The sequence below is a fragment of the Alexandromys fortis genome, unplaced genomic scaffold, assembly GCF_014885135.2.
Source record: "Alexandromys fortis isolate MF-2015 unplaced genomic scaffold, M_Fortis_MF-2015_v1.1 scaffold_54, whole genome shotgun sequence".
Classification (NCBI taxonomy): Eukaryota; Metazoa; Chordata; class Mammalia; order Rodentia; family Cricetidae; genus Alexandromys; species Alexandromys fortis.
This window is the reverse complement of record NW_026067958.1, coordinates 8948007-8975147: the sequence shown is the minus strand read 5'-3', so window position 1 is coordinate 8975147 and position 27141 is coordinate 8948007. Positions and strand designations below refer to the sequence as shown.

The 27141-nt window shown below is 37.8% G+C and overlaps 1 protein-coding gene across 5 annotated transcripts in view; it reads right to left on the bottom strand.

Moving 5' to 3' along the window:
• Window positions 1-27141, bottom strand: part of Zeb1 (zinc finger E-box binding homeobox 1) — a 179527-nt gene that overhangs the window by 110043 nt on the left and 42343 nt on the right. Inside the window, exons 1-3 of one of the 5 annotated variants that reach the window (XM_050152528.1) lie at window positions 25396-26184; window positions 24734-24892; window positions 17637-17774 (exon numbers count right to left, since the gene is read on the bottom strand). The exons of the other annotated variants lie outside the window; for them this stretch is intronic. The gene's annotated coding sequence lies outside the window, so the exon portion shown is untranslated. Of the gene's footprint in view, window positions 1-17636; window positions 17775-24733; window positions 24893-25395; window positions 26185-27141 lie in introns of those variants that run through there. 5 annotated transcript variants of the gene reach the window in all.

Genomic DNA, 27141 nt, shown 5'->3' with positions numbered 1-27141 from the left:
GAGGAGAGGGAGGAGGGGGGAAAAGGGAGACGGGGAGGGAAATGGGAGGCGGGGAGGAGGCGGAAATCTTTTTTTTCAATAAAAAAATTATATTAAAAAAATAAATAAATAGGTTTACAAATAAATGAAAGGTAAGGCTAATTAAACATAATAAACATTAAATCACAATCATTAAGAATATGTAATCAATATATGTATAGGCTGGGAATATAGTTCAGTAAAAGAACACTTGCATAGTATATGCGAGACCCTAGGTTAAATCTCCAGTACCCTTCTCTCACAAAAAGGAAAAAAAAATGTACTTGTGACTAATGTTAAGAATAAAAATTACCTCACATGTAAATCTAGGAAAATCACTTCTCAGGAACCATGCTTCTGGATGGGGCATGGACAGGAACTGTGGCGCTAATGTTAAATATGCCATACATCCTTACATCAACAGGGAAGTGGACAGGAACTATGGAGCTAATGCTAAACATGCCATAATCCTTATATCAATAGGGAAGGGGACAGGAACTGTGGTGCTAACGTTAAATATGCCGTACATCCTTATATCAACAGGGATGGGGACAGAGGGACAAGACATGGGCATTTACCTTTAAGATCATCACAGACAATCAACAACTAGCCCCTGTTCTAAAGCCCTCAACACCCTGGACACCTTTTGAACAGTAGGTAATTCTGAGTAACATGTTATGCACACTGGAAGGGAAATGGAATAGCTAGGAGTAACTAGTGAAGAGCTGTGAAACAAAACTACAAACCAATAGTAGTGTCTCTAAATTACTCTTCAGAAGAAAAAAGGCAGCAAGTATCCAAAATGGAGGTTTCACATTCAAATAAATGTTTTGCTTTATGTGTTTAGCACACACCCCTCAAACTATATTTGTAGAGCTGACCAAAGAATGGTGACGTGTTGAGCAAATACTACAGGTCCTATAGATGCCAGAATTCATTACAGGAATGAAAACTAGCAGAAGATTCTTTTGCCTTTAAAATGTTAACTTTTAGAAAGTTTGGAATAATTTTCACTTAAGAATTAGAAAATAAAAAGGTTCTAAAAGAGGATCTTCTTGTCCATTGACCCCTTTTACCCAAACTCCCTGCTATCTGAAGATCAGATACCTTCCTGCACCACCACTGCCAGTAACAGCAGCAGGAGAGCAGCCAAGGCCATTAAGCAGCCCATGCTTAATCCATAGAGTGTATGTGGGTTAAACAATTCCACGTCACATTCATCCTTTCAACATAGGAAACTGCAAGGTATCGCATTCCATGACTGACAGTACCTACATGACCCCTTCTGTGGAGAGTGTGGTGGTGGAAGTGAATGTAAAAAGGACTGTGGCTGAGAAGCACTGAGATGTTCTGGTGAAACTGGAACACTAACTTATTTGGGTACATGTGATCCCTTCATGCTAGGCTTTGGTTCTAATCCTTCATCAATTTTTAGGCTTTACAAAGTATGAATAATGCTTCCGACAACATTTGAGAGCTGTGTTCCTTATTTAATATATCAAAAGTCTACTTGACAACACTACTATTTCTAACCAAGTAAAGACTGAATTTTATGTTACTGAGGGATGAATAAAGGTTTCACAAACTGTAGAGGATTAATGATGAATAAAGGTTTCACAAACTGTAGAGGATGAGGATGCTACCGTCAGGTATTCTTTGATGAATTATTATAGGTAAAAATAGCACAGTACTCAAAAGTCTCTGAGATACCAGCTCAATGATGGCGACTCAGAACTAGACATTTATTATTGAAAGTCAGACCAAGTATAGCCAGTCCTACACAGGAACCCACTTGCTAACTCTTGAACTTCTGTGTGAGATAGTTTGCCACTTGAGACCTTCATGACATAATGATACTATGTTTTATTATGCCTCCAAATTTGTCCTTGAAATAACCAACTATAAATAGAAAATACATTAACCATGTAAATACAAACTAAAAATTTGGCAAATATAATTCATTAAAGTATTTTGTATATTATTACTTGAAAAGAAGAGAAACAGCATGTGCCATATACAGTAGCCAAACATTAATTCTGATGTGACACTAGTAAGCTTCAGTGCCCCACTTCATAGCAAACAGCTGTGGCCTAGAGATTCCAGTGATTTGCAAAAACCCTGCTGAGGATGGAGAGTAGTTCAGGTTTTCACAGGCACCCTTAAAGACCATCATGTGTCTCTAAGAAAAACTGGGCATGCCCAGTGGACTCTGCAAAGCTCTTTCCCTGTTTCTCTGTTATTCTTCTTCCTTTTGACAATGGTGCATGTAGTCCCTTTGCTCGATAGATTTTGTATTCTGTTTTAGCACCATTACCATTGTATGTCTGTCACCATATCCTAAGTCCAGTGCTTTCTTACCTCTGGATTTGTGATCACACATTCCCTTCATTTCACTAAAATATGTCAAAAGCAACTTTTCCCATCAACTACATTTCTCTCCTGCAGAAAATTTCCTTAGGTTAAGGGGCTGGGGGGGGGGGAAGATGTGATTTTGTTCAGCTAGCTCAAAGGAAGCGATGCCTACCACCCAGAGGCACACAGACATTCACCTCTTAGCCTGTTCTCTGGTCCATGCTCCTTGTTCATCCATGTTGCTATGTCTATGTGGACAATGTTTTAAGTATCTGCTGACATAGGTTACATTTAACATTATTCATACAATCAGTGCCTTATACATTGTTGTGCAGAATAATCTCAATATACAATCTTTTATAATTTTACATGAAAATCAATGAAATAAAGCTGTCTGTCCACATTTTAGACTGTTTACCTCATGAACACGTCCACTAGCTAAGCCAGGCTTCAACTCTACGTTATACGCCCAGGGCATAAGACTTTCAAGACTGTCACCAGGATGACAGTAACACTCCTGCTTAAACCTCTAGCCTGCTGGCTCCTGTATCTCTCTGGACTTCTGTGCAAGCTCAGGACAGATTTTCTAAAGGTTATGGCATTCTGCACTGAAGCCACAGAGAGGTAAAACTGAGGCACTGAGCCCTTAAAATGTACCCCCATCTTAAATATAGACATTTATTCAATTTTAAAGCTAAGACTTTACAAGAAAAATCATAATAAAATTACTATTATCTCCTTACCTATTTCTAAAACATTAGCTCATTTGTGACCTGTGTACAAATGGAGACACAGGACACTTTGTAGCCACATGCTTCTACCACATCTGCAGAGAAACAACACGGCCAACAATTCCCCTACTCTTTTCTACTCCTTAAAGGGAACAGGGCTGTAGCCTTACCAGAGGAGTTCTAACACAATTGGAAAATAATCTGAAGTGGCTCACTCCAGCCTATTCAGATCCCTGTGGATTCGGGCAACCCTGTATCTCACCCTGTATCACAGTTTATTAGAATAAGCAGTAGCTAAGATTAAAGAAAAAAGTTGTTTCCTTTTGCTCTCTTGTCAATAAAGTCAGGGAAATGCTAGCAGGAAAGAGATCTAGAAGATGAGTCTAGGTATGATGCAAACAGTAAATATCCGAGTATTGTAAGGCTATCAAAAATAGGAAACAGGCTTCCTTAAAAATCAAAATGTTGAGATTCTGAGTTTTCATACTTCATATTCTAGACTCTTCATAAAAATAAAATTTACTAGTACTATCACAAATTCATGAGAGTGGCCACTTTAAGGACAATGGTAAGAGGAAATAATTATCACATAATAAAAACATTGTACTGAAAATGAAGTATCATTTCCTTAGCATACTTGAGGCCCTGAATTCAAATCCTCAGCACTACAAAAGGAAAAAATGAAAGCAAGAAAGCACTATCCTAGGATACATGAACATTTATGAGCACAAGTTTGTGGTTCCCATCACTTTTGCTTCTCAAATTATATATCTGACTTCATAAAGTCTCTATACGAAAACTGTGATTACTTTTGATATCACGGAAGAAAATTTTACCAAGTTTCTTCAATTACAGGACATCTATATACCCATATAATTAAATTGAAATTAGGCCAAATTTTCAATGTTTTTGAGTCATTAATTGAAAATAATTCTCAGTTTGGTCATGTTATGAGAAGAAACGAAGAGTCAAAGAGAAGAAATCTCTGATTCCCATTCTCTTGTTGTATTTTGGTTTGGATAGGACTCCAGGGACCTAGAAATTTCCAGACTTTTCATTTGAAAATGAAGAATTACAAAGAATGGGTTCTGTACACAGGCCACACACCCATGAAGAAGGTCTGCTCTTTGTTTTCTGTGACCTTGGTTGTATTTAATTGCCTCCTCTGTCACCACCTCTTGCCAACAGGACCTCCATTATGCTGTTCCTACCTCCAGATCAAACAAACAAAAGGAGGAATGCAGGTTGACCAAGATTAAAGGCAGGCCCACAGCTTAGCATATGCTTCCCAATGACATCACAGTATCTTAGTCTAACCCAGTGCACAGAGAGACAGGGGATGGCATGTGTGAAAGCAGGTAGGCTGCAGAATGGCTGCCTCCCACTCATCTGTAACGGTGAGGTAAAGTCACATCAACTTGAAGACAAGCCCTGCTTGTAATCTGAGCAACACAAGCAGCTTAGCTGTTAAAAAAAAAAAAAAAAAAAGAGCACAGGGTCACTAAATTGGTAACTTTTTCTATAACTGAGTATTTCCATTGTGCTGTGCATAGACAAGTAAAAATATATAAGGCAGAGACCAGAGCCTGCCTTATTAACAAATTAAGAAGCATTTCTTATTTGACTTTCATCATTGTTTCATCACAGAGGCCTGGCATGTGAGGGGAGACACTGCTCTCAGCTGTGATTTCTCCTCACTTTCTATTAGACTTTTCTCACACAATCTATTTCCATGTTTTTTTTCTTCCCCAGATCCTCCTACCTTTCCACCCACCCAACTTTTTCTCTTTTCCAAAAAACAAACAAACCAAGCAAACCAAACAAAAATCCCACAAAAACAAAATCAAGATAAATACCCAATAACACACACACAAAGGCCACAAAAACACCACGTTTTGTGTTGGCCAATTATCCTGGGCATCCAGCCTGCCCTGACATGTGGCTGACAAACCCAGGGCCATTGCAGACAGCTTCTCGGGTAAAATACAATTACTTCTTTAGGATATCAAATTATAGTCCTGGGGCAGCTGAGGACAGGGAACCTGAAATGACCCTATCCTATAGCCATACTGATGAATATCTTGCATATCACCATAGAACCTTCATCTGGAGATGGATGGAGATAGAGACAGAGACCCACACTGGAGCACTGGACTGAGCTCCCAAGGTCCCAATGAGAAGCAGATGGAGGGAGAACACGAGCAAGGATGTCAGGACCACGAGGGGTGCACCCACCCACGGAGACAGTGGGGCTGATCTATTGTGAGCTCACCAAGGCCAGCTGGACTGCGACTGAAAAAGCATGCGATAAAACCGGACTCTCTGAATATGGCGGACAATGAGGGCTGCTGAGAAGCCAAGGACAATGTCACTGGGTTTTGATCCTACTTCATGTTCTGGCTTTGTGGGAGCCTAGCCAGTTTGGATGTTCACCTTCCTAGACCAGGATGGAGCGGGGAGGACTTTGGACTTTCCACAGGGCAGGGAACCCTGACTGCCCTTCAGACTGGAGAGGGAGGGGGAGAGGAGTGGGGGGAGGGGGAGAGAAGAGGGAGGAGGGGGAGGGAAAAGGGAGACAGGGAGGGAAATGGGAGGCGGGGAGGAGGCGGAATTTTTTTTTCAATAAAAAATTATATTAAAAAAATTATAATCTCAAAAATAAAAATGAACGTCAAAAATTTATAGTAATTCTTTGAAAAATTAAAATAAATTTAACAACAGAAAAACTGAATTTGCAATGCAAATAATATTCTGGAAAAATTTTGGGATTCATACATTTTATTTTGATTATATATACACATATGGATACCCATGGAGATCAGAAGGCATTAGACCCTGGAGCTGGAGTTACAGGTGGTTGTGAGCAGTGTATGAGTGCTGAGAGTTGAGCATGGGTCCTCTGGAGAGCAGGAAGCCCTCCAGAATGCTGCACCATTGCTGCCTTGCCATCTTTCCAGGAAGAAACAAGTAGAGCTTCACAGGACTCAACTCTCTGGTGTCAGATGAGAAATGACCAATCTGGAGACTGTAACTTGAAAAATGAACTTCATATGGGCTTGTCACAGAACAAAGTGCATTTTTTAAATGCATAAAATAGAAGAGAAGCATTCTAAGTTCACTGTTTCCTCCAAGCAAGAAGTAATACTGCTGGTATTATTAACCAAAGTTTGTTCCTCTTACCTGGGATGAGGTCATTGTTGGCTTCTATGGTAAAACCAGGTAACAGAGTAACAAAATTACTCAATGTGTACAATTCAAACATTTCTGGTTTTTAATCCCTTCCCTACATGTGAGTGTTTATTAGTTAAGTTCAGTCATTCTCAAAACATGTCCTGGATTAACAGTTTTAACACTACCTTGTGGATTTGATACATTTTTGCATATTCATAGGCCCCATCTCAGACCAACATGACCAGAAACAATAAAGGCAGAACCCATGACTGGGCAGCTCTCCAGGGATTTTGCTACCAGAACTGTAAAACCAGTGGCTTAGCTTATCTTCAGAGATGTATCAATTTTCTTAAATTTTGTATTAACAGTATCTATAGAGAGACCATGTACAATTTAAGAGAAACAACAAAAAAAATCATACGAATCCCAAACCTATTCTTCAGCAACACCATAAACTATACACAGGAGGAATTATGATAAAATAGTCTTCTTCAATAAGTTAAGCATCTGAGAAAACAGAAATGATAAAATGACCACATGTAATAACAACTATGTATCTTATCAATGAGGGGTTAATCACATCATATCCACACAGAGCATAGAGCACATGGATGAAACAGGGCGGTGCCTGCTTGCTAGGCAACAGCTCCAGCACGATGCAGGTCTGATGCAGACCATCTGCAAGAATGTGTGCATCTTTGTGTTTTTATTACACAACACTTCTGTTCTTATTTACAATCAGTCTTCTGCAGTTCCTGACTTTTCCTCTTGTTTCTGCTTGCTTTCATATTAGCATCTTTCTTGCTTGATGAGACACAGTCAGCTGTGAGAACCACATCAGAGAACCTTCATTCATCTCTCCTTGGTTTTGAAACCACATGTTCCTTGTTCCCTCACTACTTTTACTTCCTCAATGTTTTTGAACAAAAACCTTTCTAGGTTCATTTTAAAAGAAAAAAACCAAGCCAAACATACACATATATTTTAATTCTCTACATAAATAAATTTCCCATGAGACCTGAGGGACCCTCCTCTAACTAAACATCCAAAGCAGCTTCCCTGGCTCCAGTACGGGATGATAAGAAATTGGAAAGTGTTGGTATATTGTTATAACCATTTTAAAATATAACCCATAACTTTAGCTCTGTGCCTTTTCATTCTCATAGGAATTGAACTTTCTATTTTCACTACAGCATTTTACTGCTAAATAACTTAGAGATTTACTAATACTTAATAAAAACCCTAAAACAATGAACCAAGGAAAACTGACCTTAAGTGTAAATTAAAGTTTGTCAAAATAAATTCCAAACAACCAACAAATTGCCTTTGCCCCAAGTGTTTTTTAAAAATGTAATCCTATGCAATCCATCTTCAAAAATGTTCAAACAGTTCTTGACTCTGAGGGCCATAAAAATCAAGCTGAGAGATGGGTCTCGTGCATTACCCATTATTTGACTTCTGCTTTAAACAGTTGTACAAAGGATTAAACACAATACAGATGAGTCAAATTTTTGAATTAAACTTTTAATTAAAAATGCATTACATATTATAGAAAGATCTATAATATGTATAACCAAAAACAGTAAAAGAAGAAACAAAACAACTCCTACCTGAAATACTGAGTGCTGCCAGATAAGACATGCCCACTGGTGCAATAGTGGCATGACTATTCTGGCAGCCATCAACCACTTCCTGACTGGATTTGAGGCTTGCTCCATCAAAGAGAGTATTGGCTTCTTACTGGTCAAAGGTCACAGCTAGGAAGAACATAGGCCAGAGTCTACTACTGTTATTTATGTGGTTAAAACTGCCTTCTAAATATTTAAGCTTATACCCATAGACTAGTGATACTCCCAGCCTAGTCACTGGGTAATAGACCAAGTGGAGACGCATAACCCAGACAAAGGGCTGAGACTGAGAAACTGCTGAGTGCTCACCATTCAATGGAACATCTGTATAATCTACTCTGAGACACAGGGGACTCAGCAGAAGAGGGGTAAAAGGCTGTAGGAGACAGAGGTAGAGAGGAATACTCTAAAGTGCCGTCTTCTGGACATGTGTGGCTACTGCAATCACCAACACACAGCAGATGTGACAACTTGCACAAGACCTGTAAGCAGGAGGGACAAGTAGGGAGGAAGACCCATTGAGGATGGGAGAGGGTATGAAGAGAATCAGCAGGGATGGGGAGTGTGATCACCAAACATGGTATGCACTAAGAAATCACCAATGACTACCAACTAAGCCGAAGAAAGAGAAATTGTCTGCATGAGAGCTGAGTGAACGGTTCTATGCTACTTAATATAAGGAAGGGCAGCACAAGAAAAAGAATGGGAGGAGGGTGGAAACCAGAGCTTTATTTTTGTTTTCTCTGTGTATGTGGTGTACATATTTGGATGTTTGTGACCACGTGTGAAGCTGATGTTAGGAGTCATCCTCGATGGCTCTTCCACTTTGCTTCATTGAGGAAATCAAACCAAGACAAGGTGATGTAGCTCCTCTTGCTATTTAGCTTGCACCTGTCTTCACTTTTAAGACAGGAACTACAGGTTTGCCGCACACTTACCTGGCATTTGTGTGGGGCTGAGATCTGAACTCCAGTCCTCAGACTTACAGAGCAAGCACTTCAACCACAAAGCCATCTCTCCAGGCTCCTAAGCCAGATCTTAAAGGAAACTTTATTTTGCTGTCCCGGGAGCTACTGTGGTGGCTGGAATGACAAATTCATGCTCCCCTCCCAACTCTGTATTCACAGTTGGTGTAACTATTCAAGGAAAGATTGGGAGGTGTGGATTTGTTGGAGGAGGTGTCACTGGAGATTGTGAGGTTTAAAAATCCCATGCCATTCCTAGTTAGCTCTCTCGGCCTTGTGTTTGTGGAGTAACAACATAAGCTTTCACCTAATGTTCCACACCTGCCTACCAGCTGCCATGCTCCTCACCATAATGGTGATGAATTTTAACCCTCTGGAACCATAAGCCCAAATTAAACACTCTCTTTTTCATTAGTAACTTTGGTCATGGTGTTTTATAACAGAATTTTTTAAAAAAAAATAACTAAGACAACCACACAATCAATAAGATAATCACATATGAGTACATAAATGGGTGGTTACACTGGACAGATTTTTTTCTAAAGTACTGTATGGTATCTGGTGAGAAATCAAAAAAAAGAGTATTTGCTTTTTTATAGACTTATTTATTCCTCGTGTGTACGAGAATTTTGCTTGCGTGACTGTCTGTGTATTATGTGTATACTGGATGTCCAGGGAAGCCAGAAGAGGGAGTCTGATTCCCAGGAAATGGAGTTAACAGTTCTAAACTACCATGTGCATGTGGGAAACAAACCCAGGTCCTCCGGAAAAAGAGTGTTTTTAACCACTGACCTATTTCTTCATCCCCAAGAAACATTCTTACTCTAGAGAGAGACAAACTTCCATTTCAGAGATCCAGAGTTTGTGACACACACCCACAGGTCCTGGGTACATAATGTGAATTTGCATGCACAATAATTTCACCTTTCATTCCATGTGTTTATGAACAAAGATAAACCTACATGACTACCATTTGTTGACAAAGTGAATTATACTTACAACCAAAAACCAGGACTAACTGGCTGGAGGCGTAGCTCAGAGAGAGAGGGGGTGCTTAGCAGGCGAGGTCTCAGCACCAACCCCCAAACCACAGCAAAACAAAGATATTAACTCTGGCTGTTACTAGATGTCTGGTGGAGGCTTGAGTGATTCAAAGTTCACAACCTGCACAAACCTTACTCACCAGTTCCTTTCTCCTTACACAAGCTTGTAGTTTCTGAGCCTGTCTAACATATGTTGTGTTTCTTCCGTACCCACTGTCACAGGTGCTGGCCCTTGTCTTCTGACCAAGTTCTTACCATAGCTATTCAAACTGCACATTCCCACAAAGACCTCAGTTCAATTCTTCTAGTTTGCCCTTACTCTTTTGGATATTATAGTGTATACTTTATTTCCCCAAAGTTACTCCTATTCAGTTAGCACAATTGGCTAGTCATATAATAATCTGTATTGCTACAATGTCATTCTATGTTCCAAGTCTCCTATCATCATCCTATGCTTCAGCACTATTACAAACATGATGCATATTTAACAAATAATTATTAAATGAATTTATTCAATGGTCCATGAAAATAATGCTTTTGCTGTTAAAAGTAAATCCAAATTAAAGGCAAAACTTTGAAAGAAAAAAACACAATAAACTTGAACATTTAATTTTAAAAAGTGGTAAGTGATAGAACCCAAAGTCAGGTGAAATTTTATAAACTGCAAAGCATAACCACAATTATTTTGCTGCTTCCTTCCCCCTACATTGTGATGAGATAATAAATTGCTCTGATTTAGATAGAACGGAACCATTCCTGATGGCTATAAGCTGCTATGGCTACTCAGCAGTCCACTCCTCCTGAGGTAATGGTCTCATCTCTACAGGAAAAATTTCAAAGGCTCAACTCTGACAGGCAGTTCTGTGGGGCAGACAAGGCTTGCCCCGCACCCTCTGAATCAGTGCTTCCAAGTGCATGTGGTGGTCATAGTTTTCTTCTTGGACACCCTACCTATACATAAATTCAGGCTATAATGCTCTTTCTTTCATTCCTTCTCTACCAGATCCGACGACCATTTATTTCAATCTATTGAGTCCTCCTGCAGAACTAGGTAACCACTTCACATAGAGAAGCTCACTTCCAGGTGTGGTGATGATGCTAACTAAAGGCCAGATAGAATAGTAAAAACAAATTGTTATGCATGAAAGCATTTTAATAATGCCCTTCTTGAAAAATACAGAAGAAATGCTATTCTTGCACATAAAATTGGTGACACGCTGGGAGTGGTGTACTGTACATGTATACATAGATAGGAAAAATATTGTGAGACAAAGTCACTCCTATAAACATTGAGCAGAAGCATCTGTGAAGACCAAGGGAAAACAGAAGAGTTTCTCATATGTGGAAGTGAGTTTACTGGCACATGTGTTAAAGGGTGCACAGTTACTCACTGACTAAGCCATGAGCACTGATTTATAGACAGCAGAACAGTGCAATGCTTCTTATGTACCTCAAATATCAAAAGTCAAACTCATTGTTCTCTAGAACTAAAATTCAAGCCACCCGCTTTCTCCCCAGTATCTGGACTTAATAGAAGAGATGATAACTAACTTCTGATCACATCAGAGCCATAGGTGTCCCTACACTACCCATTTCCTATCTAGTTAATCCATACTACATGCTATCAAACTCACAACTTGCCTACTCTTCATCTTCATCTTGATTGCTACTGTACTAGCTTAAACCTATTTCACTTTCTTAGCTTCTCTTGGCACTTACCTGGATTATAGAACATTCTACAACCACAACAATGACTAGTAACTTTCTCACAAACATAGATCTTACAGTTTTGTATCTGGCTTCCTTCACTCAAATGGGTACATCATGCATGTTGCTATTTATATAAAGTACAACACAGGCACACCATGGATGTGTTAGGAACCTAGGCAGGAAGTTTCCTTGATGAATATGGGGGCAGGGCTGAAAAGGAGAAAAAAAGAGGACTTTAAGATGCTAGTATTGCTTACAAATGTGTTCAAGTGTGAAGATTCTTAAAGCTCTAGTCCCCCAATATGCTCACTGCTCTATGTGAGCAGCAGGCTTCAGTAAAAAGTTTTAGAAAAAATACAAATCTGACATCAGCATCTTCTTTCTGCTCTTAATATGAAGGCCAAATGATTACTACCTAATAGACTGGGAAGGCATCTCCCATCATGCTTGTCAGCCATGTCTGAAAGTCTCTGGTCTTCAGTATGTCTTGTCCTCCCTTACCAATCAGGGGCTTCACGTCTGCTGTCTTCTCAACCCAGAACCCCATTCTGGTTCCCATTTTGTTTTACTAATTCCCACTGAAGTCTCAGATTCAATTAAAGTTTAATTTCCACAGCTGGAAATACACTATTTCCTACCTGTGTCCTCTGCTCCCCTGCACAACTCTTCAGCACACATTCTCCATGGACTGAATTACGAGCGGCAGGAAAGTGTTTACTTATTATTATGTTGTCGCAGTTCTCCACATATTCAATAGCTGATTAGATAAGCTTGGTTATTCCCCATCTAGAAATATGAAAGGTAGCTATGGCAGAATTTCGAAATTTAAATATTTCAGTAAAAACTAAAATTGTTAAGAGCTTTGGATGCATAAATGTGAAGGAAATAAGAGATAAATGTGGAGTTGTGGATGCACAAAAAGACATACAAATGGGTAAAGATGTATTTAATGGTTTTCGCACTTGCCTGGAAGTCCTAGTGCAGACAGTAGCCTGTAGTAATACTAGTCTTTAAAACATAATTAATTGTTAAGTTGCTATCACCACAGATGCCAGATCACTTCTGATGATATGAAAATCACCAGATAGGCACCACCACTATCTTCATGAGTTGAATAAGTGATTGTTTGAATGAGAGGATAATATTTAATGTTCCTACTTAACTTTAAAAGAAATTATGGATACATATTTGTAATGTTTCTAAAAATGTTTTAAAGTTTTACATGGTGAATATAATGGATAATTGCAAATTACTAAATTCTTTATCCTTCAGTTTCTCTATAAGTGAAATGACCCCATGACAGTATATCAGTGGTGGTTTGATAAAAGTTTTGATACAAATCCTTTGGGGATATGATGGACGTTAAGAATCTGATGCATGGCAACAAGGTGTATACACAGGAAATGCTTAAGTCATCAGGTGTTTCCCAGACCCACTGATGATGACCAAAGGATCCTTCTGTTAAACAGGGACTAAGACTGGAGATTTTTTTCTGCAGTTTAAATTATAGTTTTAGAAATAATACTAAGTCTTTAAACAAAAGAAAACCAGTCTTGTAAACAAAAGTGCAAACCCAAACACAAGCCATTAATATACTCTTTGCTATCAAAAATATTAGCTAGGAAAAATTAAAGACCTTATTTATGTATAGATGTAGGTGTTAACTAGACAAAATAATTCATGCCTTAGGAATTTGAAGTTAGGCAAAACAAGATTCTTACATAAATGTACAATATTTCCAGACACAGAAATGTGAAACACTTCAGTTTTCAGATGTCAATAATCCTCCACACAAGCCCACCTCTGCCAACCAGCTTCAATTTCTTCTCAGAGCAAGGATGGAAAATGTACCACATCATCATGATTGAGACCTTCCAGCTAACTGTTTTAGGAGGAGAGCTATCTTAGAATATCTTTAAAATAATTACTTTTTCAAAAGACTTATTCACAATTCTAGTTCTCTGAAAGATGCAGAATCAGAAACATACCCTCTCTTAGATACAGTCTCCTGAATGTGAATGCATTCAAAATGCATGATAGCTCATGCTCTGAGTGGAAGAAACTGCCACACCACACTGCAACTGGGGGTATCTGTCTAAATGGCCATGATGCAGGGTAACACCAGCAGCCCTTTTCTCTTTAGTGAGGGTGTGGAGCCAATACAAAAACCTACCGCCCTTAGGAAACATCAGTGCTCTCTTTGGAGCGAAAGTGGTCAGATTCACATTACTAAAGAGGTTACTAAAAAGTCAAGAATGCTACTAAAATACACTTTAATGCTAATGAGTAAAGTTGAGATTTTTGTTCTTTTGCAAAAGAAGTATAAAGAGAAATGAAGCTGCTGTCACAGCGTTGGAACCCTGTGGTCACCACCTGCTGCACAGGTCTCCCAGTGCTCAGCAAGTGCTCACGTCTGCCAATCGGAGAGTCATTTGCCAGCTGCAGTGGTGACCAGAGCCAGGAGAGGTTTTTAGAGAAGCCAAGGCCTAGAAACCTCCTGAGATGACTGTCCAGCTGAGAGGGTCAGAAAGTATAGAATCATGATGCACACTCAATAGTTTGCATTTTATAAACTCAAGTTACTAATCATTCAGTTTCATAAACCTTATACCCTAACATAATGGTGTGGATTTTAAATGTTTCAATATGTAAATACTGAACCCCTGTCATGGAAAGTCCCTCTGCTTACCCTTCCTCAAGCTCTCTCTGTGTAGGTTACTGCTTTGAAGCAGTCTACCCTCCCAGCCTTACAAATTTCCAGACAGCACAGTGATTTTTTTTTTTTAAAAACCAGAACAAGATAAAATACTAAATAATCAGATCAACTTAGATAAATTAAGCAGGGGTAATAATTATACTAAATAACTATTCTTCTGAAATTCAAGCTAAATAGGGTACCCTATTTTGATTTTTGCTTCTTGTTAAAACTGGAACCTCAAAACTATGTGGACTCTCAAGGCTGCCTGCCCAATGAACAGATGAAAAATGATGGGGTTCCATTCATTCTTTGTCTAGATCCATCCAATCAAATAAATGAGTCACATGTGGCTCTACAGCAATTGAACTGTGACTAGGCCAATAGACACACACATAGTGTAAAATATATACCACATTTTGAATGTTTAGTATAAAAAGTAACGGGTCTCATAAATTTACATTACTAAGTGCTAAAACATTTTGATAGGCTTGGTTAAATAAAATGTAACTACAATTAATTCTGGCTGTTTTACTTTTTTCAGTGTGTCTACTAGTAACATTAAGTATAACTTCTACTTGTGACCTGAATAATTACTTTCAATCTTTACCAGATAGTAATGGTTTATATGTCTCCAAAGAGCTTTCCCTGTCCTGTTGGGAAGCACAGGGGTTGGCTGTCTCTTGCCCCACTTCTTTACCACAGGAGGTCAGGAGCAGAGTCAAAACAAGGAAATTAAGCTTCCATTTGTTTACATGGATTGGCTAGGGTTGCTTTAAAAAGTATAACAAACATAGATCTAAATACTAATGAAAGGGAAATCAGAGACCCAATTTTTAACAAAACTTTCTTGAACAATTCAAAAGTAGTAGTATATACTAGCATTTATATACATGCTCACATGAAAACAAGATGCTTGTCTTGACTCTGGTTCAGTCAAAGAACTAGTATCAGTGAGCCAAACTGTCATGCCAACATATTAGCACAGTCACAGGATCTATAACAGTCCATCTTGCTCCCTGTGGATGTGATATGCATTATTATTGATAAGTGTTGCTACAGATCTTACTTTTAATACAGAGATGGCAAGATTAGTGTTTTCCGTGTTATATACACATACCACACAACTGATACAAAACTAAACAATAGTTATTAAATGATGAAAAATTATTTTGTAAAATAGGTTCTCAGTGCTATTGTAAAACAACACTGCTTTTTATATGATTTATTTATTTTTATTTTATACATTTAAGTGTTTTGACTGCACACTGGTGCCTACAAAAGGTATTATTAGATCCCTTGGAACCAGAGTTACAAATGGTTATGAGAATTTCTGTGTGTGCTAAGAATTGAACTCATGTTCTGTGCAATAGCAGTTAAGTGCTATTAACTGCTCAGCTATCTCTCTAGTCCCCAAACACTCATTTAAAAACAAAAGATGTATGGGGGAACTATTAGATTAAATATAATTTTACAACAAAATTTCATAATAAAGCTTTAATAATAAGAACTAACCTGTATTACTAAGCATCACCTTACAATTTCAGTAGGTTTATATTTTATTTCCAAATTTCTTCCCAGCTGGCTAAAGAGTTATTTTATCCACTCTCTTTCATGCCACTCTAAAGGCTCAAAATATTCGGCATGCTCTTAGAAATAAAAAAACAATTAACAGTATGTCTACATATAATCTTTAAATTATAAATACCTGATACTTCTATGTTACATAATCTAGAACTTCTTAAGGATTTTTAATTTTTAAATTATCTGCAATGAGACTCGCTCTGACCACTGAACTATTTATATACTAATAAGTGAACTGGTTCTCAAGGCCTCTCTGTAGATGTCTAAATGCTCCCTTTTCTCATTCAAACAACAGGGACAAGGGCCATTTGCCTTCAACACATTTTATTAAGCAGATATAGGAAGACAGTGATTTGAAAGAGGGTGATGTTAGCCATGTTTTAGAAGTAGGGCTGACAAAGTCACCTGGATTCTCTCCAAGGCTGGTGTCTCACAAGGTCACATCCTGTGTAGCTTGTCTCCAAGAGCAGCAAGAGGTGAGTGAAAGTGGACAGGTGCGCTCCTCTTGGCTCAGCGCTGCTCTTTTCTTTTGCCAGTGTTACTGTGCTAGAAGTTACCTTCTTATTGAAAGCACAAGTTACCTACCTAGAGCTAACCTACTTCTAACAAATAGCATTTTCAAAATCAGCACATACCCTCTTGTCCTTCTTAGAAAATGGATGACACCTAAAAGACGTTTTCATCTAAGATTAGCCATCTTGAAGTATCAAAAGCTCAACAAGAGAACCATGAGGTTTTCTGCTGCTATAGTCTGGAAGGAAAGCTGGAGTATGAAATTCTCTCTCTACTCTAAGTTTCTCCTCCTGGAGTCAGTGTGTTTATTCTCTATCTCCTGAAGAAAAAAAGTCTAAGAGGGAAAAAGGTGATGTCCAGCATTTATTTCTTCCTATTAGGTACTGCCATAATAAAAGTCACAGACATCTGTGTCTTAAACACATGGCAGCCTTTGTTTCCATGCTCTTTGAAGCCCAAGCTGACTGCAAATGAGTTCCAAGCTCCTCTGGAGTAAAGGAAAAACGCGGCTCCAGAGGGATCAGAGACCAGTGCTTTACAGTTGGTTTTCTCAATTTCAACTTTGTCACGACAGTGCCTAAATTCTGTGATTATTTCAAAATTCTTCACTTCAAATCTCAAGACATTCAAGACTCTTGCTGAGGAATTAAACTCAGCAGTTATAAACTGGTTTAGAAGCAGACTGAAGAAAAAAAAAGCTTTAGTATAACTGGGTTTCTATGTATTCGTGTGTGTGCGCGCACGTGCATGTGTGTGTGCGCGTGTGCGTGTGCACATGTAAGTACAGAGAAAGGTCAATCTGGGTTTCTCTCCATTTTGTTTTTGGGACATGGTCTCTCATCAAGTATCCACGATGGCTGGACAATAAAGTTCGGATCTACTTGTCACCACCTCTCCAGGTTAGACAGACCACCACACCTAGGTATCTCACACTGGATGCTGGGGATATAAATTCTGGCCTTGTACTTGTGTTTCAGGCACTTTACTGACAAAAAAGCTATATCCCCAGACCCTAATTAGAAAAAATAAAATAGAACACAATTTAAAAATTATAATCTCTAGGACATATTCCACCTACACAGTGAAAACTCTTGATGGATATGTGATATCCTGGGCATGAGTGGGCAGTCCAGGTCCGATCATCTCAGGCACTCAACAGAGCACTCCAAAAGCAGTCCTGTTAGGAGCTGAGGCCCACATGTGTGCACGTACTACCCAGGGCTTACCTGCAGAGAACAAGGTGGCTGACACAAGCTGAGCAAGCTCTCAGCCACCTCCAAGAACACTGAAAAAGACCTGCAGACGGTTCTTGGTGCAGGAGGAACCTCTACAGTCTTCTTGTGGTGGGGGAGTTTAAGATTGTCCTGAAGGAGGAGAGAAGAGAGACATTACCCTGAGGCCACACAACAGTGGCCAAGCTTATCATCTATTACAGAACAAGGCTCTGAAAAAAGAATAGGTCAAATTGTGACAATTCTAAAAGGCACATTTTTCTTTAAAACATTATATTCTGTATACTACATATGCAAATATTATGCCCTTCACTAGACCTTGGAGAATTTAAGCTCTGTCTTATCCCTGGGGAATTAAAAAACTAAGAAAAATGTGGAAAAAATCTGTGTTGTAAAATGATCACAGTCCTATATTGCACTTTAATAAACATGACTAGTATAGCCCAGAATCATGTCTGAATCAGCCTGTTAGAGTGCAAGGGCCGCAAACAGACCCCTTTCTGTTCTTAATTTGGATTATTTATAGTGTTGGCATATTTAGTAAGCACTAAATCTTTTCACAAATAGAAAGAATATTAACAAACTAGTCAATATTTGCAAAGTCAAAACTTACATACAATGAACTTATAGTTTTGATTTTGAAAATATGTCCTTTAAAATTACAAATATTAATAAATCTTAACCACATATTAAATGTTAAGAAAATGTTTCAAAATGATGAGAAATAATCATTATATGTTATTATGACAAAGAATGGACTAGCACATGTTAAACTATGTGACAAGCTGTAAAGTATTAGAATATTAACAGATGGTGCCTATTATAATTTAGCATTTCTTTGCAACCTATGGGTAGTTGGATATGAGCCCCATGATAAGACAGTAACCTATAGCTCTAATTCTTCCTGAATAAGCTGTGACATCATACTGAACTCAGAAGATGCCATTTCCATATAGTCTTAAGAGTATGTGTAGTTTGTTCACTTTTAAAGATGTAAAACTTAGTAACAGAGCCTCTATTTGTTTTCCATTAACTTACAGAATATTGCTAAAAACAGACAGCCTTCTTAAAGTGCTGTTCAACTATTCAGACTCATCAATTTGGTAGAAAATGAAGAAATGTAGAAGTCACCTGATCAAAGCTGTTGATAAGAGACTGTGCATAATTTAAATAATCAAGTCTGCAAGGACAGCAGATTCAAGAACCAATTCCTCACAATGGACACTCTCCAATTGTGATGCTGGTCTTCAGGATAAACTGGAAAGTTAGCAGTACGTTTCATCTCAGGACACAATGTGGGAACAGCAGGAAATCCAGGACGCATGCTTACTCAGAGTTACTGAGTAATGACGGACTCTGCTTCAACATAGCAGGACGAAATTTTCTAAAATGTTTATATTCAATTCCCTTGCAAAATTCTTGACATTTAAAATGTAGTGGTCTTAAAGGACATCTACTTTAATTTGTCTGTTGGAGACAGGATGTCATGTAGTCCAGGTTGGCTTCAAACTCACTATGTAGTTAGCAATTTTCCTGCCTTAACCTCCTACGTGGTAGGATTATAACTATGTACCACCAGGCCTGACTTGAAGTTTGTTTTAATCTGAAAAAATTATTCTAACTATGCTTATATCAATATCTAGTAGTTCAATGGGCATGCCAATTTATGATAGCTACTGTGTGTGAATATATATATATATGCACACATATGCATATATATGCACATATGCACACACATATGCACATTATTAATGGCATAGTATCGAACTATTAGTAATGATAAATACTATGTAAAATACAGTGTGAATGTAGCATACAAATTATGTACACACATACAAATAGCCAAGGGATCTAAATCTACCAAAGCACAGACTTAGCTAACACTAAATTACAGCTGGATTTGATAATGCAAATGATGCCTCCATCTACTCTTCTTGGAAGTAGTGAATACTGTTTAAATAATTTAGTGAGATCATTTGGTAAATCAGAAAAGACTACACATATGTGTGTGCGCACACACACACACAAACATGCACTCATATACATTTTATGATACACATCACTATATGTAAAAGGCTAAAGTATTCTTTTGATTGACACTATTTGAGACCTTAGAACTGTCTTGCAGTGTTTCACACAGAGGGTTTGTAATGAATACTATTGCTATGCAGACATATTTATAAAGATTTAGCACAAGGTGAAAACATTTTGCTACTTTTAACAATTTATTATTAGAACAAAAGAATCCTAAACAATAGAATAAAAAACCAATATAAAACTTCTACTAAATAACTTTTACATCTCCTTTATGAAAAGTGTTGAACATCTGTAGCCATCACATAAATGTGAATTAAAACCATTTTTGAGATTCCACCTCATCCTAGTCAGAATGGCTAAGGTCAAAAGCAATAACAGCATTCTGACAATACCATTGGCACATTGTGAACAGGAGTATAAGATAGTACAGACACCATGGAAATCAGGGTAGAGGCTTCCTAAAACTCTAAAGATAGAACTACCACCTAATCCAGCTATCTACTCAGCCTCAAATGAAACATCTATCTAAGGCTCCTCCAAAGTTCAGGACACACTATGGAGGAGGAGGCAGAAAGAAGGTATAAGCCCTCAACAGGAAGGGGTAGTGCTGTAGAATAGTGTGTTATAGTCATGTGGGCGCTGCGCGTTCCCATTTTCAGCAGCTGTGATAGCTACACAAGACCCTGATCCTCTCCGTCACAGCCCCCTCCTCTCCCTGCTGACACTGTCATGAATGAGAAGGTCACAAGGCCTCACCCTTCCTTGAGGATCACCGGCAGTTAAATGTTTGCTGGGGAAAAAAGAGATGTTTTCTTCAGTCATATACCCACTGAAGTTGATCAAGCGCTTGTAAATAAATTATCACCATGTCCTAAAAGCAAGCACACACATACACACACACACACACATGCACATTCTCTCTCTCTCTCTCTCTCTCTCTCTCTCTCTCTCTCTCTCACACACACACACACACACACACACACACACGCAGGCACTTAAGTATAAAGGGGACTATTTGAGAAGAAGGGAACCAGCAGGAGTGGTACAGGACAAGAGAGGGTAACTGGGTTGAATATGATCAAAGTATGTGGTATACATGTATGAAATGCTATAATGAAGTTCACTATTGTGTATAATTAATATTTTAATAAAAATACAGAAAAGGAAACAGTACACTCAATCTCAGCAAACAGGCCCAAAGGCTGTAAACTGAAAACAGATGATTCACATGGGGATATTTGGGAAGCTCTCAAATAATCTATGTAAAAACCAAAAATGTATTTTCATTTGACAGTATGAATACATGCTATTTTTTCAGGAACGAATTCTTTAGTAATAAATCTATAAATTAAAACAACTGGTAATTTCATAGCTTTTCATTAATGTAGAGAATTTGTGATGCCAGTGGGTGTGTGTCTAAGACAGAAATATATACATTCTGTAAATAACAAGAAAATTAACATGTTAGGGAACTTATAATCTCAGAAGACTCACACTCTATTTACTCTTGGCAGGCCAGAAAACAGACTTCAGAGCTCATGATTCAAGCTTCAGATCCTTTCAATGCATCTCTTCTTTTTAAAAGTACTGGTATATATAAATCGTAATGCCCAGTAGAAATTTGTTAACAGATTGCATTGAAACTAACAGTAAGAGGTGGAGACTATACTGAAATATGTTTCATGTAGCATCTTACAATGAGAGGAAGATTTCTATATTGCAAACAAAAAGATATACTATATTATAAAATATAATTATGTAGTTTATTTATTAAAAATTTTAGATATATTTATTTTATATGTATGAGTGTTTTGCCTGTATATATGTGTGTACATATGTATGCATGCATGTATGTATTTATGTATATATGTATGTATTATATCACATGTGTGTGCTTGGTGCCTGTAGAGGTCAGAAGCGGTCATGTAACCCCAGGAACTAGAGTTACAGTTTGTTGTAAGCTACCACAGGGAGCTGACACTTGAACCTGGATCCTCTGAAAGAGCAATAAGTGCTTTTAACTGCTAAGCCATTTCTCCCAGCCCCTATTTTTATTTAAATTTAAAAGGTTTATACTTAAAACAATTGAATTAGTTCACTACATATGGTCTCCTTTGCATTATGTAAGCTTCAAAGTCATAGAATCACATAATTCAAAGAAAGTGTCTGAAATTTCACCCTGAGATTGTTTTTTAAAAATGCATTACTTGGAAAAAAATCACTTAAGTCTGAACATATCTGTATCAACTTAAAAGATATAGTTATAAAAAGCCTGACAACATCAATCTCATGGTAACAGAGGACTCTGCTAAGAGAATACTTTGTTTTCCAATAAGATAACAAAGGATCATTATGTCCTTTTAGGGTAATAAATCCATAGTATTGGACCTACTAGTGAAAAGATGCTATTGGGGTCTTCACAGGGGTATTCAGCACGATCCTTTTATTTACCAACTTACTATACTTTGGTTTATCCTGCATGAGGTAAATAACAGGTGTTTGCTCTTCCTTCTTAGATGAGAAGAAGGACCACTCTCATGTGGCTGGGACAGTCAGGAGACAGGCTAAATGCTCAAGTGACCTTGGTCCTAAAGATGCAGTTATGGAGGTCTTTGCAGAGTGGCCACTGAACTGCAGCTAAGGAGAAGCCATAGACAGGGTGAAAATGTTTTACTCCACAGCAAGAACGATAACAGGTCTTGGCAGTGATTACTGTCGATGTATTAGGGGCAAATTCTTTGGAGTAAATGACAACATACACATCACGCAAATCCATTTATTCTGCAATCATTTCAGGTGGCTTAATTTTGGAATTAGGCAGAAGACAATTTCTGGTGCTGGGGATTTAGCCCAGAGCTCTGGGCGTGTTAGGAAAACACTCTCCACTAAGCTATGTCCCCAACCCAGGTGGAACGTTTTTGATAACGGACTTGCTGTCGTTATTGTTACTGTTATGAACAATACCATATGGAACCATAAGCACTTTCTACATGTGAAATACTGTTCCAAGCATTTTACATGTATAGAATAATCTAATTTTCTGTATGATGTGTACTGTTTCATTTTAGAGAGATGGGAACAAGGGCACAGGGAACATTACTAGTGTCTCCTTTAAATGAGATTGCATCATAGCAGAAGTGCTAACGTCAGACATCCCAATGACCTAATATTTATTTTTTAAAAGTTAATGTTTCATAAACCTTTAATTGTATAAAAACACAAGTTTTACATTTTTAACAGGGATAAAATTTATGAAGAAATCATACCTTAAAATGCCTGCATATACTTTTTATCAATGAAGAATTCGGAGTTCTTCATGCATAATTTCTGAAATACTGAAGAATCTAGTCTGAATTCTCCCACAGATGAAATTCTCACCTAGTAATTAGTCTTTCACAAGTCTTTGTGGCAAATACTTAAGAAATTTAAGAAACTATAATAGAAGTATAATAGCATATGTCTCCGTGGTCAGAAGTGAATCATTCCAATGTTTTACTTAAAAGGTGTTCAATTAGTAGGATTATGAAATAAAAGTTCAGAAACAAATTATTGCTTTACTTTTAAAAACATGGTTTATTTATATCCCGACTTTACTGCTTCACTGCTCGCAGTAACATGTGCTTTCTCATGGAACTGTCTGCGACTACAGCTCTACCTTTGGCTAAGGGCAGATGTGGTCTGGAGTGCTCAGGGCATGCCATTATCTAATGACTGCATGAGAGACGCTGAGGCAGGTGCTTGTCACAGGGGAAATTCTGATACATCTGTCATTAAGCTGTGAATCGGCTATAAACATGGCAAATAATTAATATAATCGTCACACCTCTAGTTAAGAAAAAGTATCTGAATTATTTCAGTCTCAAAAATCCTAAGTTTGACAGCAAAACAGTCAACTCACTTACTACTATGCATGTTTTTTTTTTTTTTTTTTTTTTTTTTTTTTTTTTTTTTTTTTTTTTCCAAGACAGGGTTTCTCTGAAGCTTTGGAGCCTGTTCTGGAACTAGCTCTATTGATCAGGCTGGCCGCTGCCTCCCGAGTGCTGGGGGGGCCACCACTGCCTGGCTAACCATCTTTGCCAATCATTACCTAGTTATCATAAAGCTACTGTGCTCATGGAGGCAGTAACATAAGCTATGATAAAAGCTGGCTTTAAATCATAACGGTCACTTCTATCCAAAGTTAAAGCTAACTTCAAGTCCAACAGAATGGAGATATCCATATGAAGAGATGTGTAGACACCAAAGACATTCTAGAAAAATGTATTTACATTCATTTTCAGCACATCAAAATGATGCAAACTGGGGTTTCTATTTCAGTGCAAACATTAAAAGACAGGACAGAAATGTCTGATTTTTATCACTGAAGTTTGGTATTACAAATAGGTCATCTGGTTTATTTTGGTTATAGAAACACCTTTCGTAAAATTAGTATTTGATACAAAGACAAAATAACAATTTTCAATGTTTTAGACAGAATTTTGTTACCTGAAATTCTTTGAGGTTTGTTGACCTCAAACTCTAAATTCTCTTGCTTTAGTCTTGGTGTGTACTACCATACCTGACTTCTATAGCAGAATTTTTTAGATAAACAAATTTTTCTTTATTTATACTATTTTGATATCAGAGCAAAAGAAGCTCTTATTCAATGACCATTACAAACTCTATGATGTATACTTTGAGAGACAAATACATAGAAATTACATAGACAAATCCAGTTTGGCCTAAATATTCTTAAAAACTTAACTTCATTCAAGCAATATTTATAACATGCTATTTTAAAGATAATTAGGTAACGATTACTACAAAACTAAACTTGTTAAACTTTGCATGAATCATATAAAATAATTTTTACACATTTTAATTAGTTTTGTCAACACTGCATTATAAACTCTCTTGTAAGATTGTTGCCTACATGTATCTTATAAAAAGTATTACAGACATGTAAAAATCATACATTTGGCCTTATGTCCTAGAATAAAAACACTCTAAAAATTACTTTAAATATATGTGCTTTATATACACAATTGCACATACAGTTAAGTGAAAATTCTTACCATTGCTTTCCTTTTGATGCTAGTCACTCCATTATTCTTGATGGTGCCTTCCTACATCAAGTAGACAGTAACCATATCACAAAATGCATGTGGGTGCTTCCTTCTTCAGATGTGAATTTTCGGCCAATTGCCAGTTCAGTTGAGAATTTAAACTGAAAACTAAATTACCCAAACTTTATTAAGTTGCTCCCATGTCCACCAGCTGATAATGAGCAATGATACTAAACTGGAAAAATGCATATGCGGACTATCTCTTTTTAGGAGATCATATTATATTTGAGAAGAAATGCTATGACCCCAAACTGAAACTTGTACTATCTTCAGAGAATGGGTTTAACTAAGTTTCAGTCTCTCCCTTGAATGTCCTCACAATCATCCCAAACATATAATGAAGATGGTATTTATTTGATGATACAATGAATTATTAAGTCACAAAGTTAAATGCCACCAAACATTGCCTTCACCTAAGCTAATTATGTCTGCAAACAACCTGACTGTAACATTCATTTTACAAACACTCACTGAGTCATTAACTACCTGCAGTACTATATACTGTAAAAGAAATTAAAAGTTATATTGCAGACACAGGGTTGACTGAAAATACCATCTTACTATTAAAAATAATAGTTATCTATTTGCAATTATAATATAATACTCCATACCTCTGTCCATTTTATTGGTAGTTATTCTTTGGAGAGTCTCCTTATCATGTATGATCTGTGATCATTATTGGTCTTTATTATTACTCAGCTGTGCAATCTGTTTTGATACTTTTAACATTAAAAATGACTGATTAAATACTTTCTGAATATCAACTATAGTAGATCCAAAATTAAGTGCAGATATCTAAACAGCTACAAGACCTCAAATCTCAGGTTTTATGAACAATCATGCAGATGCATATCCACCCATCTATCATTCCACCAATCCATTCATCCACCCATCCATCCATCCATCCATCCATCCATCCACTCATCTACATAGTCATCCACCCATCTATACACCCATTCATATATCCACCTCATTCACACAGCCATCCATAATCTACACATCCATCCACACACCCATCCACATAGCCATTCATACATCCACACACCCATCCAATGTTCCTGTATCATAACCCAAAATTACTATGTAGATATTATGTAAGAGAGGCTATAGGTTGAATCAGCTTAGAACCAAACCAAAAGAAATGAACTTCAGACACAGGACCTCAATAGAGTTAACAATATTTACCTCCAAACAGCTTGCTATCATAAGAACAGCACATTCCACCCAAAAACCTCAAAAGGTTCAAACTATTCAGAAAAAATTTCCTTCTCAGGTGCTATGCACCTACCAAAAAAAGGTTATTTTCTTAAGGGGTTTAAATGCAAATCAAAACAACTTTGAGATATCATCTTACACCTGTCAGAATGGCTAAAATCAAAAACACCAATGATAGCCTTTGCTGGAGGGGTTGTGGAGGAAGGGGTACCCTCATCCATTGCTGGTGGAAATGCAATCTTGTGCAACCACTTTGGAAATCAGTGTTTCGGTTTCTCAGGAAATTCGGGATCAACCTACCCCTGGACCCAGCAATACCACTCTTGGGAATATACCCAAGAGATGTCCTATCATATGACAAAAGCATTTGTTCAACTATGTTCATAGCAGTATTATTTGTAATAGCCAGAACCTGGAAACAACCTAGATGCCCTTCAATGGAAGAATGGATGAAGAAAGTGTGGAATATATACACATTAGAGTACTATGCTGCGGTAAAAAACAATGACTTCTCGAATTTTGCATGCAAATGGATGGAAATAGAAAACACTATCCTGAGCGAGGTAACCCAGACCCAAAAAGATGAACATGGGATGTACTCACTCATAATTGGTTTCTAGCCATAAATAATGGTCACGGAGTGTATACCTGGTGAACCTAAAGAAGCTAAAGAAGAAGGTGAACCCAAGAAAAAACATATAGTTATCCTCTTGGCTATGGGAAGTAGACAAAATTGCCGGGGAGAAAATTGAGATCTTGGGGGTGGGGTGGGTTGGGGATAAGGGGGGACGGGGAGAAAAAAGCGAGAAGGGGAGGATTGGGGGAACTTGGGGAAACAGGAAGATTGGGATAAAGGAAGGTTGGATAGGGGAGCAGGGAAGCACATATCTTAGTTAAGGGAGCCACCTTAGGGTTGGCAAGAGACTTGAACCTAGAGTGGCTCCCAGGAGCCCAAGGCGATGTCCCCAGTTAGTCCCTTGGGAAGCTGAGGATAGGGAACCTGAATTGACCCTATCCTATAGCAATACTGACGAATATCTTCCATATCACCATAGAACCTTCATCTGGTGATGGATGGAGATAGAGACAGAGACCCACACTGGAGCACTGGACTGAGCTCCCAAGGTCCCAATGAGGAGCAG